Source organism: Paralichthys olivaceus, chromosome 12 (genome assembly GCF_024713975.1).
Source record: "Paralichthys olivaceus isolate ysfri-2021 chromosome 12, ASM2471397v2, whole genome shotgun sequence".
Taxonomy (NCBI): Eukaryota; Metazoa; Chordata; class Actinopteri; order Pleuronectiformes; family Paralichthyidae; genus Paralichthys; species Paralichthys olivaceus.
Window position 1 is genome coordinate 2,544,433 of NC_091104.1, and position 12,987 is coordinate 2,557,419.

Genomic DNA, 12,987 nt, shown 5'->3' on the forward strand with positions numbered 1-12,987 from the left:
TAAACTGTTCCTTTGACTTCTCAATTTACCCTTTAATTCACTGGTTAAATAAAATCTTTACCTTTCACAGGTCTCTGAATAAAAACAAACACAATTCCTATTAACTGTAAATTAACTCACAAACATCACATGTGGGCCCACTTCAGAAATGATCAACTTGAAACTTAGTTGCAGGCCTGTAGTGATGCTCGGGTGCGGTGAGGCCTGAAAACTGAGTGGCCACTTCACTCAATCAAGAGCATAAAATAAAAGCACGTGCATTGTCATATCAGTTCGATACTCACAGGTCCAAAACGAGGAGCAATGGGGCAACGACAGTCACAGAAAGGGGTGATGGCAGTCACAATCCGAACACAGGCAGCACACACAGTGGCGAAAATCCAGGGAAGAATAAAACAGCAGGGTCCATCCACCAGCAACCATCTCAGTTTCTCTCTCTCTTCACAGACGTCCGTCTCCTTTAATTACATGAACTCTATTGAGCCATAATATCATCACGCTAAATCGTACTGACTTAACGTTAGCCCGTTTTAGCATTGAAAACAACAGTGCTAAAGCTAAGATATACAGACACATTTCAACCTTTAGAATTGGCTCTCCTACAACTGAACCAGAACCCCTCCCCTCCAATCCCCAGTTTGCCTCATCTGCATGCTGAAGTGTCCTTGAATAGAAAAAAAAAGTTCTGCTAATAGACGCACTGTATGAATGTGTGTGAACGACAATGAATGGCAAACTGTAGTGTAAAGCGCTCTGAGTGGTCATCAAGACTAGAAAAGCTCTATATGAATACAAACCATTTACCATCACTTGTCATCCTCTCCCTGTCAGAGGCCGGAGAGAAGTGAGGAAAGGCATGGGCACAATAAAGATAGGCATGCTGCAGATCATTGCAACCAACCTCCACCTACCATGGTAGTCAATAATTACCATCTCTCCTGAAGTACTGTGGTTTCATTTCTGTCCGGGTGTATTTGTCAACCTAAATGAGCTGAAACCAACACCAAGGTTACTGGCAGCACTGCTTGCACACAGCAACACAGCCATTCACCCAATCAAGTTTACCTGGGTTTTAGTCAAGGTATATATGCTTCAGTGGGATACAGCTGACAGGCCTAATGGTCAATTTCTTTTGAATTGACCAATTGACCTTAGGAACAAATCATTTAACCAGTACTTCACATACTGCGAAGTAACACTATGAACTTAAAAACATTAGATGCACAAGTTACCATGTAAAATAAACACTATATAAAAAGAAAACAATGGTAGCCTTGTCATAGCACCACATTACACCGCTTACACATATATAAAGTTTTACCTTAAACAGACCATTAGTTTTAGCCATTAATTTTCAACAATATTTTATAGTATTAAACAGTATAGTAGATTACATACAAATCATTAAAAAAAACAGTAATACAAAATCTGTCTGCAGGCAGAGCATTAATCATTAATCATTAAGGAATGATAAAGGAATGACAAAAGAAATGTAAATGTTTTCTTTCCAGTCACTGTGACCTTTGGCCACTGAAATCTAACATATTCATCTTTGAATCAAAGTGGATCAAATAAATTAACTCTTGAGTCCAACTAAATGTGAAATGATTCCCTCAAGGTGTTCCGGAGATACTGTGTCATGTTCACAAAATAATTTGCTTGTGAGGCTACAGTGACATTGACCGTTGACCACCAAAATCTAATCAGGTCACACTTAAGTCCAAGTGAATGATCTGTGCCAAATTTGTAGAAATTCTCTCAAGACGTTCTCGACATATATGACAAGAATGGGAAAAAAATACCTAAAACATATTGACATTGGCTGTCAGGACAGGAAAATAGAAATCTGAAGCTGTGAGATGGTCATTATTTATGAATCATCAAATGGCATTAAAAGGACATTAATTATCCCTTCTATGTAGTCTTATGTTTTGCTTTATATGTGGCTTTTAAGATGGGAGATGTTTGTACATAAATTTGCAGAGATAATAGTGTAACTTAAAAGATTACATGAGCTAGTCCATTCATGTGATAGATAACAAACTCTACAGAAACTCAGTCAATTCCCTTGAGTTTCAGTTCGTCTTCAACTCGGCTGAGGTAATCAGGATCTGGGTATCCATAGCTGCAAAGACAATGACAGAAAATAAATGACTTTATATGGACAGTTTCCTATCAATGAAAATCTGTACGCATGATTGGTGGTCATTAGCCCTGTAGCATGCTGCCAGCAAAAACACAAGACTTGTGTACAGATGATTACATTTAGGTCACATGAATAAGTTTCTCTTTTCACAAATACACAGATTATATACATTTTATTATATACATATTTTATATGTGATTTGCGGCTGTGGCTGCAGGGGTAGAGAGGTGGACCTCTAACCAGTAGGTCGGTGGTTCTATCTGCATGCCATACTGTCCTTGGGCAAGATACTGAACCCAGAATTACACACTCATAGAAAAAGTGCTGCCCCTAGATGCAGTGTATGAATGTGTGAATGGGTGAATGGCAATAAATTGTACTGTAAAGCTCTTTGAGTGGTCATCAAGACTAGAAAAGCTCTATATAAATACAGACCAATTACCATTTCTGTCACAGCCCTCTTACTTAGGCTCCGGCCATAATGAACTGATTACAGGGAAGGCCGTTTTGTTCTTGTGAATGTGTCTGAGCAGAGAATCTCCTGCTACGTTGTTTATATGTGGAAAACAAACTGGGGAATGTCTTTGCACATTCTAAGTGACAGTCTTGTGAAAACACCTCCTACTTTTCTCCATCTCTGTTGGTCGTTCGTAGTATTATAAGCAACCAAGTGCGGAGTAGACAATCTACTTCCTGTTCACACTGGCCTGGTGTCATGATAAACGTTTTTGTACCAGTCAGATACAGGCTACTTAACTGTTGTTAAATGTTTAAGATAAAAGTACTTGTTTGACCTATTATTCTATCATTTTATTCATCTACATTATGTCATTAGACCATTTATACTGAAGTAGCTGAGTAAGCAGCAAGTGAAGCTACAGTAAAATACATTATAAACTGTTTTATAAACAGAAATGTTAGATATATTGTGGGAGCTTGTTTCTCTTTGATTTGTGGTGAGTTACTGGATCATTTAAGCTTCTGAGAACTTCAGATGGAAAAAAAAAAAAAAAAAAAGCTTTAAACGACGAGAATTATTTTTCAGAAACAAAAAATGTTCAAAACCACTCGTAAAGTCTTTAACAACGTGTTTAACAGCTTGTTATATTGTTTGAAATCTTCATTTTAAAGTAAGCTGTCAAATAAATGCAATGCAGTATAACATACAATATTTCTCTCTGAAATGAACAAGAGTACAATTTTGAAGTAGTGTTAAGTGCTTTTATGTTGTGAAATAAAAAAGAAATATTGACAATGCACGTGCTTTTATTTTATGCTCTTGATTGAGTGAAGTGTCCACTCAGTTTTCAGGCCTCACCGCACCCGAGCATCACTACAGGCCTGCAACTAAGTTTCAAGTTGATCATTTCTGAAGTGGGCCCACATGTGATGTTTGTGAGTTAATTTACAGTTGATAGGAATTGTGTTTGTTTTTATTCAGAGACCTGTGAAAGGTAAAGATTTTATTTAACCAGTGAATTAAAGGGTAAATTGAGAAGTCAAAGGAACAGTTTAAACAATTTAAAGAGACCCTGTATTTTATTTTGTGCATTTATTTTGTTTTGTAAATATTTTACTTCCTGAGAAGAATTCACAGCCTTTTCATTTATTTCCTATTGTAAATAAACACCTGTGAAGGTTTTGACTTTTAAAATACAGTTGTGGTGGTCTTTAATATTAATTAGAGGAATTTAAACAAAAGATAAGATTCGTTTCAAATATTCTTCTGAGATCATATTCATTTTTTTTTGTGTTTACGAACTCAGGCCTAGGAGATCTGGGTTACATAAATATAAGACTTCATTTGTCCAATTGTTTAATAAGGTTTCATTGAAACCCAAGATAACAATTAGCACACATCCAGTGCTCACAGACAAAAATCTATGTCCTTATAAAAATCAATTAATTAGCTTAAACTGTACCTGAGTCTTCACCTGGAACAAAAGTTGTGTTCAAGGATCAATTTTAAAGTAAAAGTAAAATTAAAATAAGTTAATCATTGATTAGGCACTTCCATGCCCTTGGTTTATTATTATTTAGGGTCAAAGAATAACTCAGACTAAAGGTCCCATTCATTTAGATAACATATATAATCATATTCAAACCACTACTTCAGGTGATTTTCAGTTGCATAACCTGTGAGTCACTGCTTTTCCCACACTAGTTGGCTGCCTAATCACTCCTGGCCCTTTGCTACATACATCAGAAGGGGGTTATCTGTAATCAGCATGATCTTTCACAAGATCCATGAGTTTAATTAGCACAAAAAAAAAATGTTGTTAATAATAATAATAGAAAACAGTTCAACATATCTGAAAATAAAATATACAATTATTTGAAACAATATGAAATTAAGAGCAAAGTATAGTGATAAAAGGCTGTGTAATGTTTTACAGTTTAATATTTAGAAAGTAACAAAATGTCCTTTCAGTTTGTCTGATACAAATACATTGTGTATACATCAATCTCTTGTTCTGATTCTGTTTGATGAGTGCATTTGATGGCTCATCAGATTTTTGGTAAATTGAGTGGATTTATTTTGAGAATACTCGAAGTGCACAGTATGACACTGCACCCCACATTATCACGGACAGCTTTGGAAAAGTACTAGTTTGCAGCAACGTCACTCACATGAGAAGATACTGTAGCTCTGTGCATCAAACAGTGTCAGGTCTAGGATATGATAAGCTTTGATACCATAAAGACTGGAACTGCAAGCCTAGCTACATAGTGTAAATATTTTTTTTTTTTTTTTAAACTCTAACACTGTCTGATTTACACATTACATACTCTGAGCTGGCTGGTAAACGAGCAGCCTGGAGGATTTAGTTTGTGGTAGTAGTTAGAGCTCTAGACTCTATTAAACGAACAGGACTTTTGAGCACACAGGAAGTGTTTGAGAATTTAGTTCAGTTTGTGATAGATAGATAGATAGATAGGGAACCTCCAGCCTTAAAATAAAAAGTCATAACATTTTTGATCTGTGATAACACACCCTGACAAGCTTGACCAAATCTGAGACGGTCAAAGCCATAGAAAGTCAACTTGGACCCTTGTTCCTGTTTTACCCATTTAGTTTTTTATTTTTCTGCATCATTTGGGCCTCTGTCTGTGAGAGAGAGGAGCCATACAATCACACCTGTTGTTATTCTTTGGATGTTTACATACTGAGTTCTCCTGCAGCTAAGTGCACTCTCTGACCTCACCCCGTATCTGGTTTTTAATCCCCCTCACTTTTGTATATATATATATATATATATATATATATTTTTATGACCCCCCACTTCCTAAACCCCCCTTCTCCTCCTCTTCTCTTCCCCCCTCTTCCCCCCCCCCCTCTTCTCGTGACCTCACTAGGTAAAAGTTCAAAGTCGTAAAACTGTCACTTTTTGACGAAAGGTGTTAAGTATATCTCTCTCTGAGGAGGTAGAGCATTCAGCTACCAGGCAGACAACTTCTGTGCATTTACAGTTAAACTTAAAACATTCCTTTTTGATAAAGCCTGGCTGGATCAGGTGAGTCCTGAACCATCCCTTAAGCTGTTATAGGTCTCTATAGCATAGAAACTCCCATCATCCACAGAGCACTTCTCTCTGTCTCTCTGCCCCCCCCCCCCTCCCTGTAAGTGAGGGAGTTTTACTCTTCACAGTCACCAAAGTCTGCTCATTGTGGGAACTGTTAGGTTTCTTTATATTAAACAAGATTTGAAGGTCTTGACCTTCTATGTAAAGTTCCTTGAGATAATGTATATTATGATTTGGCGCTATACAAATAAACACTCTCGGACATGGAATATCGTGAATCGTCTCCATAAAAGTGACACTAAAAACTCAAAGTACTCTTCAAATAAAGTTTCTCCAAACGTGTTTGTTATTTTATGTAGTTAGTAACACGATATTCCATGTCCAAGAGTCCATTTCCCCGGATAAGATGGGTTTTATTCGTTATTTACCACTATAAACACACTCTGACCTCTTCGAGCTTTTATTTTGGGACTTCCTGTTACCGGCATTTGAATTTGCATATTAGTTAAATATTTAGTTTCACCCGAAACATTTAGATTTAACATTTAGATTTAACATTTAGATTTAACATTTAGATTTAGATTTATCATTTAGATTTAGATTCAGATTTAACATTTAGTTTTAGATTTAACATTTAGTTTTAGATTTAACATTGAGATTTAACATTTAGATTTAGATTTATTATTTAGATTGCACATTTAGATTTAGATTTAAATTTAACATTTAGATTTAGATTCAACATTTAAGTGTAACATTTAACATTTGGATTTAAATATTTAAAATATCTCTAAGTTGACAAATATTGTTGTAAATGTGCAAAAAAGTGACTCTCAAAAATTCACACAAGTTTTTTAAACATGGTTTGAAGCTAAATGTGACAAAATGTTGCTGTTATTTTCAGCGTGAGCTGCTTAACAAACTGCACCCCGTAAAAGAAGAGTTGAAGTAGCGTACAAAATTGCCGTGGTATTAATGATAAACTAATCGCATGAGGGATCGTCTCAGTTGTTAATTTGGAAAAAGGGAAACTGTAATAAAGTTATTGCATTACCTGAAAGGGACCTGTCTGCCCCTGCTGCCTTCTAGCCGTATAACGTTATTAAAAATTAAAAACAAGAAAGATCTTACCTTTGCACCTTTCCTGCCACACATGGAAAGACAACGCCTCCACGACACACACAAATGAAACTTATCTCTCTCTCACGTGTCTGTGTGTGTGTGTGTGTGCGTCGGGTCAGATCAAGGTGGTCAGCGGGGCCTTTCATGTGACTCCTGCATTTAGAGACGCGGTCTTTCCCTGCGTGGAGTTGGAGAGAGCGAGCGACCTTCGGTGACCACGGACAATGATATTCCGGCTGAAATCTTGATACGGACACACAGGGGATGCAGAGGACGCAAAAAACTACGGAGGAAAAGGGAGGCTGTGAAACAACAAAGACTTATCAAGAAGAGCTATAAGCCGAGTCTTCCCTCCATTGTCATGGGAAACGTGAGATCGCTGGGGAATAAGATGGACGAGCTGACTGCACTGGTCCAAAGTCAGAAGGAGTATCGTGAGTGTAGTTTAATATGCTTTACGGAGACATGGCTGCACCAGGATGTTCCCGACGAAAACACCACCATCAAGGGCTTCCATACTGTGCGCGTGGACAGAGACAGCATTCAGAGCGGTAAGTGCAAAGGAGGGGGTCTTTGCAGGCGACTGAAAGACCGCGTCTCTAAATGCAGGTGTCACATGAAAGGTCCCGCTGATCACCTTGATCTGACCCGAAACACACAGACACGTGAGAGAGAGAGAGAGAGAGATAAGTTTCATTTCTGATGAAAGTGTGTGTCGTGGAGGCGTGGTCTTCCCCTTTGTAGGAGAGGTGTATAGGCTGGTAAGATCTTTTTTGTTTTTTAATTTTTAATAACGTTATATGGATTACATTATAACGTAACGAGTTGATATGATGCGGAGCTCCCGTGTGTTGTTTTCCAATTGCTGGTGGAAGTGAAGAGGGTTAACCCCGCAGTAAGCAACATCACCTTCGGCCCTGGATGGAACACACCTCTGGCTACGACCGGTGAGCTGAAGCAGGAACGATTAACAAGAGGAAAGTGACTGAAGGAAAGTGTGAAAGACATTCACAGATTCAGACTTTTCGGATCAATAGCAGACTCGCAAGGGGATTCGTATCAAGTTACATTGTGAAACCTTTCAGGTAATGCAATAACTTTATTACAGTTTCCCTTTTTCCAAATGAACAACTGAGACGATCCCTCATGTGATTAGTTTATCATTAATACCACGGTCATTTTATACTCCACTTCAACTCTTCTTTACCCATCTTTCACACTTTACTGCAGTAATTTCCTCCTGTCCTCAACCAGAAATATGTCACGCTATAATGTGATCCGTATAATGTTATTAAAAATGTATAAAACACCCCACACTTGAGAACAAACACAGTTAAGATCTGTTGTTATATAGATAGTATGCTTGAATGTTGTTATATAGTATTGTTTGCAGATGCTATGAATGTGTTGTTAATTTTATGACACTCAGCCCACAGTTATAGGTTGGTGTGTGCATAATATGAAATGGAAAATATTTTCATGAAAGAAAAAAAAACATATTCTTTTTGTACAGTTTACTGAATATATTGTGATACTACTGCTCAATTAATTATTGTTATTATTATCCCATCACCTATTCAATTCAATTCAATTTTATTTGTATAGTGCCAAATCATAATATACATTATCTCAAGACCTTCAAATCTTGTTTGATATAAAGAAACATAACAGTTCCCACAATGAGCAGACTTTGGTGACTGTGAAGAGTAAAAACTCCCTCACTTACAGGGAGAAACCTCTAGCAGAACCAGGCTCAATGTGGACGATCATCTGCCTGGATCATCTGGTATCAGCTCTTACTAGTTAAAATGTAAACAATAACAGTGTAAAGAAGTTATTGATTATCAATGATAGCAGCAACAATTAATATAATAATCAATTAAGTATTGTTGTTAACAATAATAATAATAATAATAGTTGTTCTCCTTCAGTTCTGGAGTCAGAGGTATCTGCAATGAGAGAGAGAAAGAGAGAGAGGGACTATGGGAGAAAAGAGACACGTCAATAACATAGTTTTTGACATTTACTCAAAAAAATAAATGAGTGTGGGGTGGGGGGAGGCAGAGAGACAGAGAGAAGTGGAGAAGTGCTCTGTGGATGATGGGAGTTTCCCCTGCAGTCTAGACCTATAGCAGCTTAAGGGATGGTTCAGGACTCACCTGATCCAGCAAGGCTTTATCAAAAAGGAATGTTTTAAGTTTAACCATAAATGCACAGAAGTTGTCTGCCTGGTAGCTGAATGCTCTACCTCCTGTTCTACTCTTACAGACTCTTGGAACCACAAGAGAGCCTGTGTTTTGGGAATGAAAACACCTACTGTAGATGCTTGAGAGAGAGTCTGAGCCAGGGACAGTAAATATGGTTGAGGTTCCATCAATAAGGTGAGTAATAAAAAATGTGATACCTTACAATATACTGTGATGTTAACTGTGTTCTGAGAATGTTTTTGAAATCTGTGGGGATTTATGTAGATAACATTTATTTGACAACTTGTACCATTTCTATTTGGGGGGGCAATTTCACGGCTATGCTCAGTATTAAATTCTAAATCCACATTAAAAAATGGAGGAGTAAAAAAAATATGAAAAGATGAGGAGGGAGGTTGATTTTCATGTGATTTTTATTGTGTTGTAGACTGGTTTGTTTTAAATGTCCCCCAGGCAAAATGGAACATGCGTAACTTGTAGTGACTACAGTATCAGTATAGTGCCTGGAAAAGATAATTTTGGATACATGCCTCGAGCTGCAACTGACAACTGACACAGAAAGTAATGCATGTAAGACACATTGTCATCATCCACAGGGTCTCCTCCTGTGTCCTTTCACCTCCCCTCTATAATGTGTATACTGATGACTGCCGCAGCTGGCATGACAACAGATTACTTTTCAAATTTGCTGATGACTCTGTGACAGTCAGTCTCCTCCATGCAGATGAGAACAACCATGGTCCCATTGTGGATTGTGAATCTGTATTGGTGTGACTGTGCATTTTTAGTACTAAATGTGACAAAAACCAAGGACATAAGTTTTAGGCATCAGTCCTCAAACTCTTAGAATACTATCATCAAGGGACATGTGGTAGACTTTGTAGAGAACTACAAGTACCTTGGGATGATTATTAACTATGATCTCTCTGATGTTCCTGATGATGGCTGTTTGTATTACAGATAGCAAGTGGCTGATCCCTTATTCAGTAGAACATGTACTTGTACAATGTAACTTGTACAATGCTCAATGATATAGATATCCATTTCAAATTTCTGCAACATACTTTGTAATTGTATCCATAATTAATTATGAAAATAAATCCAGTTTATGATTTGTGATATATGACAATTTGATTCTGACTGATCATAATTCAAGGTCAGCTTTAATTTGCCTCAATTCAAGATACTTTAAATTAAGTTTAAAGTGAGAATGTCATCGTAGAAATCCTGAACTTGAATTGTGACTAATGAAGCATTGTGTTAGTTCATGCAGAACACAGAGTCATATGCTCAGCTACCAATAGGTTTATGGGTGCTCGTCAGTCACGAACCAATCACAGCCCATTCTCTCACCAAAGTGGCCTCTTTAAATACGACCTCATCCTCACTGATCCCTGCTCAGCTCGAACACTTTTAGCACTGTAATGGAAATGTTACATTTGTGTATGTATAATTGCATGAGCAAAGATATATGTGGAGGACTGACCAAATGGTTGACCAAATTGTTAATCGAAAAGGGCAACTTTAAGGTTTACGATGGTGGCTTACTGACTGACTCCCAGCAGACCTCAGTTTACACACTGTCTCCTTCCATTAGACAGACAATCCCCATACCCGCAGCTTGTCAATATTATTCAAAGGTTTATTGTAAAGTTGTTTAATGTTGTCAATAGATATTTAAGGACCCGTGACTTGCCAATTCATTTACATGAAATACTAAGATGACCACATCCTCTCTTAGAGGATGCAGGCTTATGCTCCTGGTAAATATGCCATAAGTAACAAGTTTGCAAAACAGGAAGTGCTGGATGACGCCCAGCCTCACAGGCCTTTGTCTTTGACATTTCCTCAATAGAATAACAGAAGAAATTTGAATATCCTTTTATCTTTCAACAACATAAAAAGAGAGGATGGCACAGTGTTAAATAAACATCTGCCCCCAGCTGGTAAATTTAAAGAGAACAATTAATCCTGATGACTTTGTGAGAATTATGGTGTTAGGTATCGATCTTCACATTTTATCGGAGGTGCTCATTTTTGTCAGTGAATAATTACTTAAGAAAGAGTAATTGTTTTCTTATTGTCTTGAACTCTCCCTCAGCTCTCTCTCTCTTTCCAATTCATGTCCATCACTGTGGTGTAAAGGCAATTTCATTATTAACTGAACATAATAACAAATCCATGTTGCTGTTTAAACTCTGCAATAAATCTGCAGAAAGAGCATGGCCAGTGTAGTTCATTATGAAACCTTTCACTGAACTTCTCATCTCGGGACAGTAGCTCAGGTTGTCACTGCATATTTACACATTACACTGTGTTACTCAGAGGTGGCAAAGGTACTCACATTCTTTACTAAAGTAGAAATACAGATACTTGAGTAAAAAAAGACTCTGGTAAAAGTAAAAGTACTGATACAACTCCTTAACTCAAGTACAGGCTCTGAAATGTTCTCAAGTATATGAGTAAAAAGTAAAAATGAATTTTTAACTTCAATGATACACAATGCTTTTTCTAGGATATAGGATAGTTTTCCTCTTTTGGTATCAACCTACACAGAACTGGTACTGAGAAAAAAATCACTGGACACACATCTAGTTTTGCTGCCAAATTTCAGACAGAATAATAAAGACTACAGGGAATAAATGGATGTGGAATGTGTTCGGGTTGATTAAGTCCCTGCCCTTTGTACACACCACCTGTCACTACCATAGATTGGATGGTTTAGTGAGGTCCTCTCTGTGTTGATGTGTTTTCTTATGTCGTGTTGTCATCCGTGGAGGTTGAAACAAGTAACGAGCCAGTTTTGAGAATTTAAGGAGTAGATACCTGAAAAATCTACTTAAGTACAGTAATGAAATATTTGTACTTTGTTACTTCCCACCTCTGGTTTTACTCATTTGATAAACTGATAGATGGATGAGACATTGGCTGTGAAAGGATATTCACTCTAAAGACCATTTGGAGAAACTTTCTAAAGCATTATTCAGATTCAGAAAATAAAAGTAGTCTGCAATTGGTTGATTATAGTAACAGGGACTTAAGGGATGTAAAGTGTCCCAGAAAGAGTTGTTGTTGGATTTGTCTGTACTGTATATTGAGATAAATACCTCTATTGTGTTGGGGGGGGAAGCAGAACCCTCAGAACCCAAACACACTTTGGCCCAATGGGCTGCAGTTGAAAAGGACTGCTGAAGATTATACACTGAAAATAAAAGGAAAATAAATCTCAGGTGGATCCAACAGTGTTTGACACCCAGATATACTGTATGGCTGCACCTCCCCCTTACCACTTTTTACACTTTGCACTTTTCCGTGTTGCATCTTCATTATAGCCCCTTGATAACATACCTCAAAATTTGAATAGAAGAAGAAAAAGAAGAATTACTTTTATTGTCATGAATACACTCTGTCACACTGTGAATTTCATTTTATTTTCATTTTATTTTATTTTATTTATTCATTTATTTTTTCTTATACAACTTATAGGTCCATTGTCTGTCTGTATATGTTGTTTCCATTGTTGTTGTTTGTTTGCACTATTTGTTGTTTGTTATAAGTTGTGTGTTATATATTACTTGCACATTTGGAGTATGGGGAAACGCAATTTGAATCCTCTGTGACCTGTTGCATTGTTTGGTTGACAATAAAGTTCACTGAGACTAAGACTAAAGAAGCAATGGACCACAGAGCCAAGTGAATGCTTGATTGCTGCACTGAAGTCAGTACTATAAAGGTAAGATTTTTTGGGGGGAGAAATTGAAATAGAATTACATAATTCACCAGGGTCTGGGAGCATTAAGCTTTTCTCTGGTATTTAAATTTAATCTCACCCATCAACACAGATCACTAAACTCTGCTGTTGTTGCTTTTCTTGACATGTGTGCGTGTGCAGGTATGTGTGCATGTGTTCCTGAAGCTTTATCCTGTGTAAACAGTTGGTGGACTCATTTAGTCATTTGGATTCAGTCCTTCCCTTCGGAGTGTTCCTTGG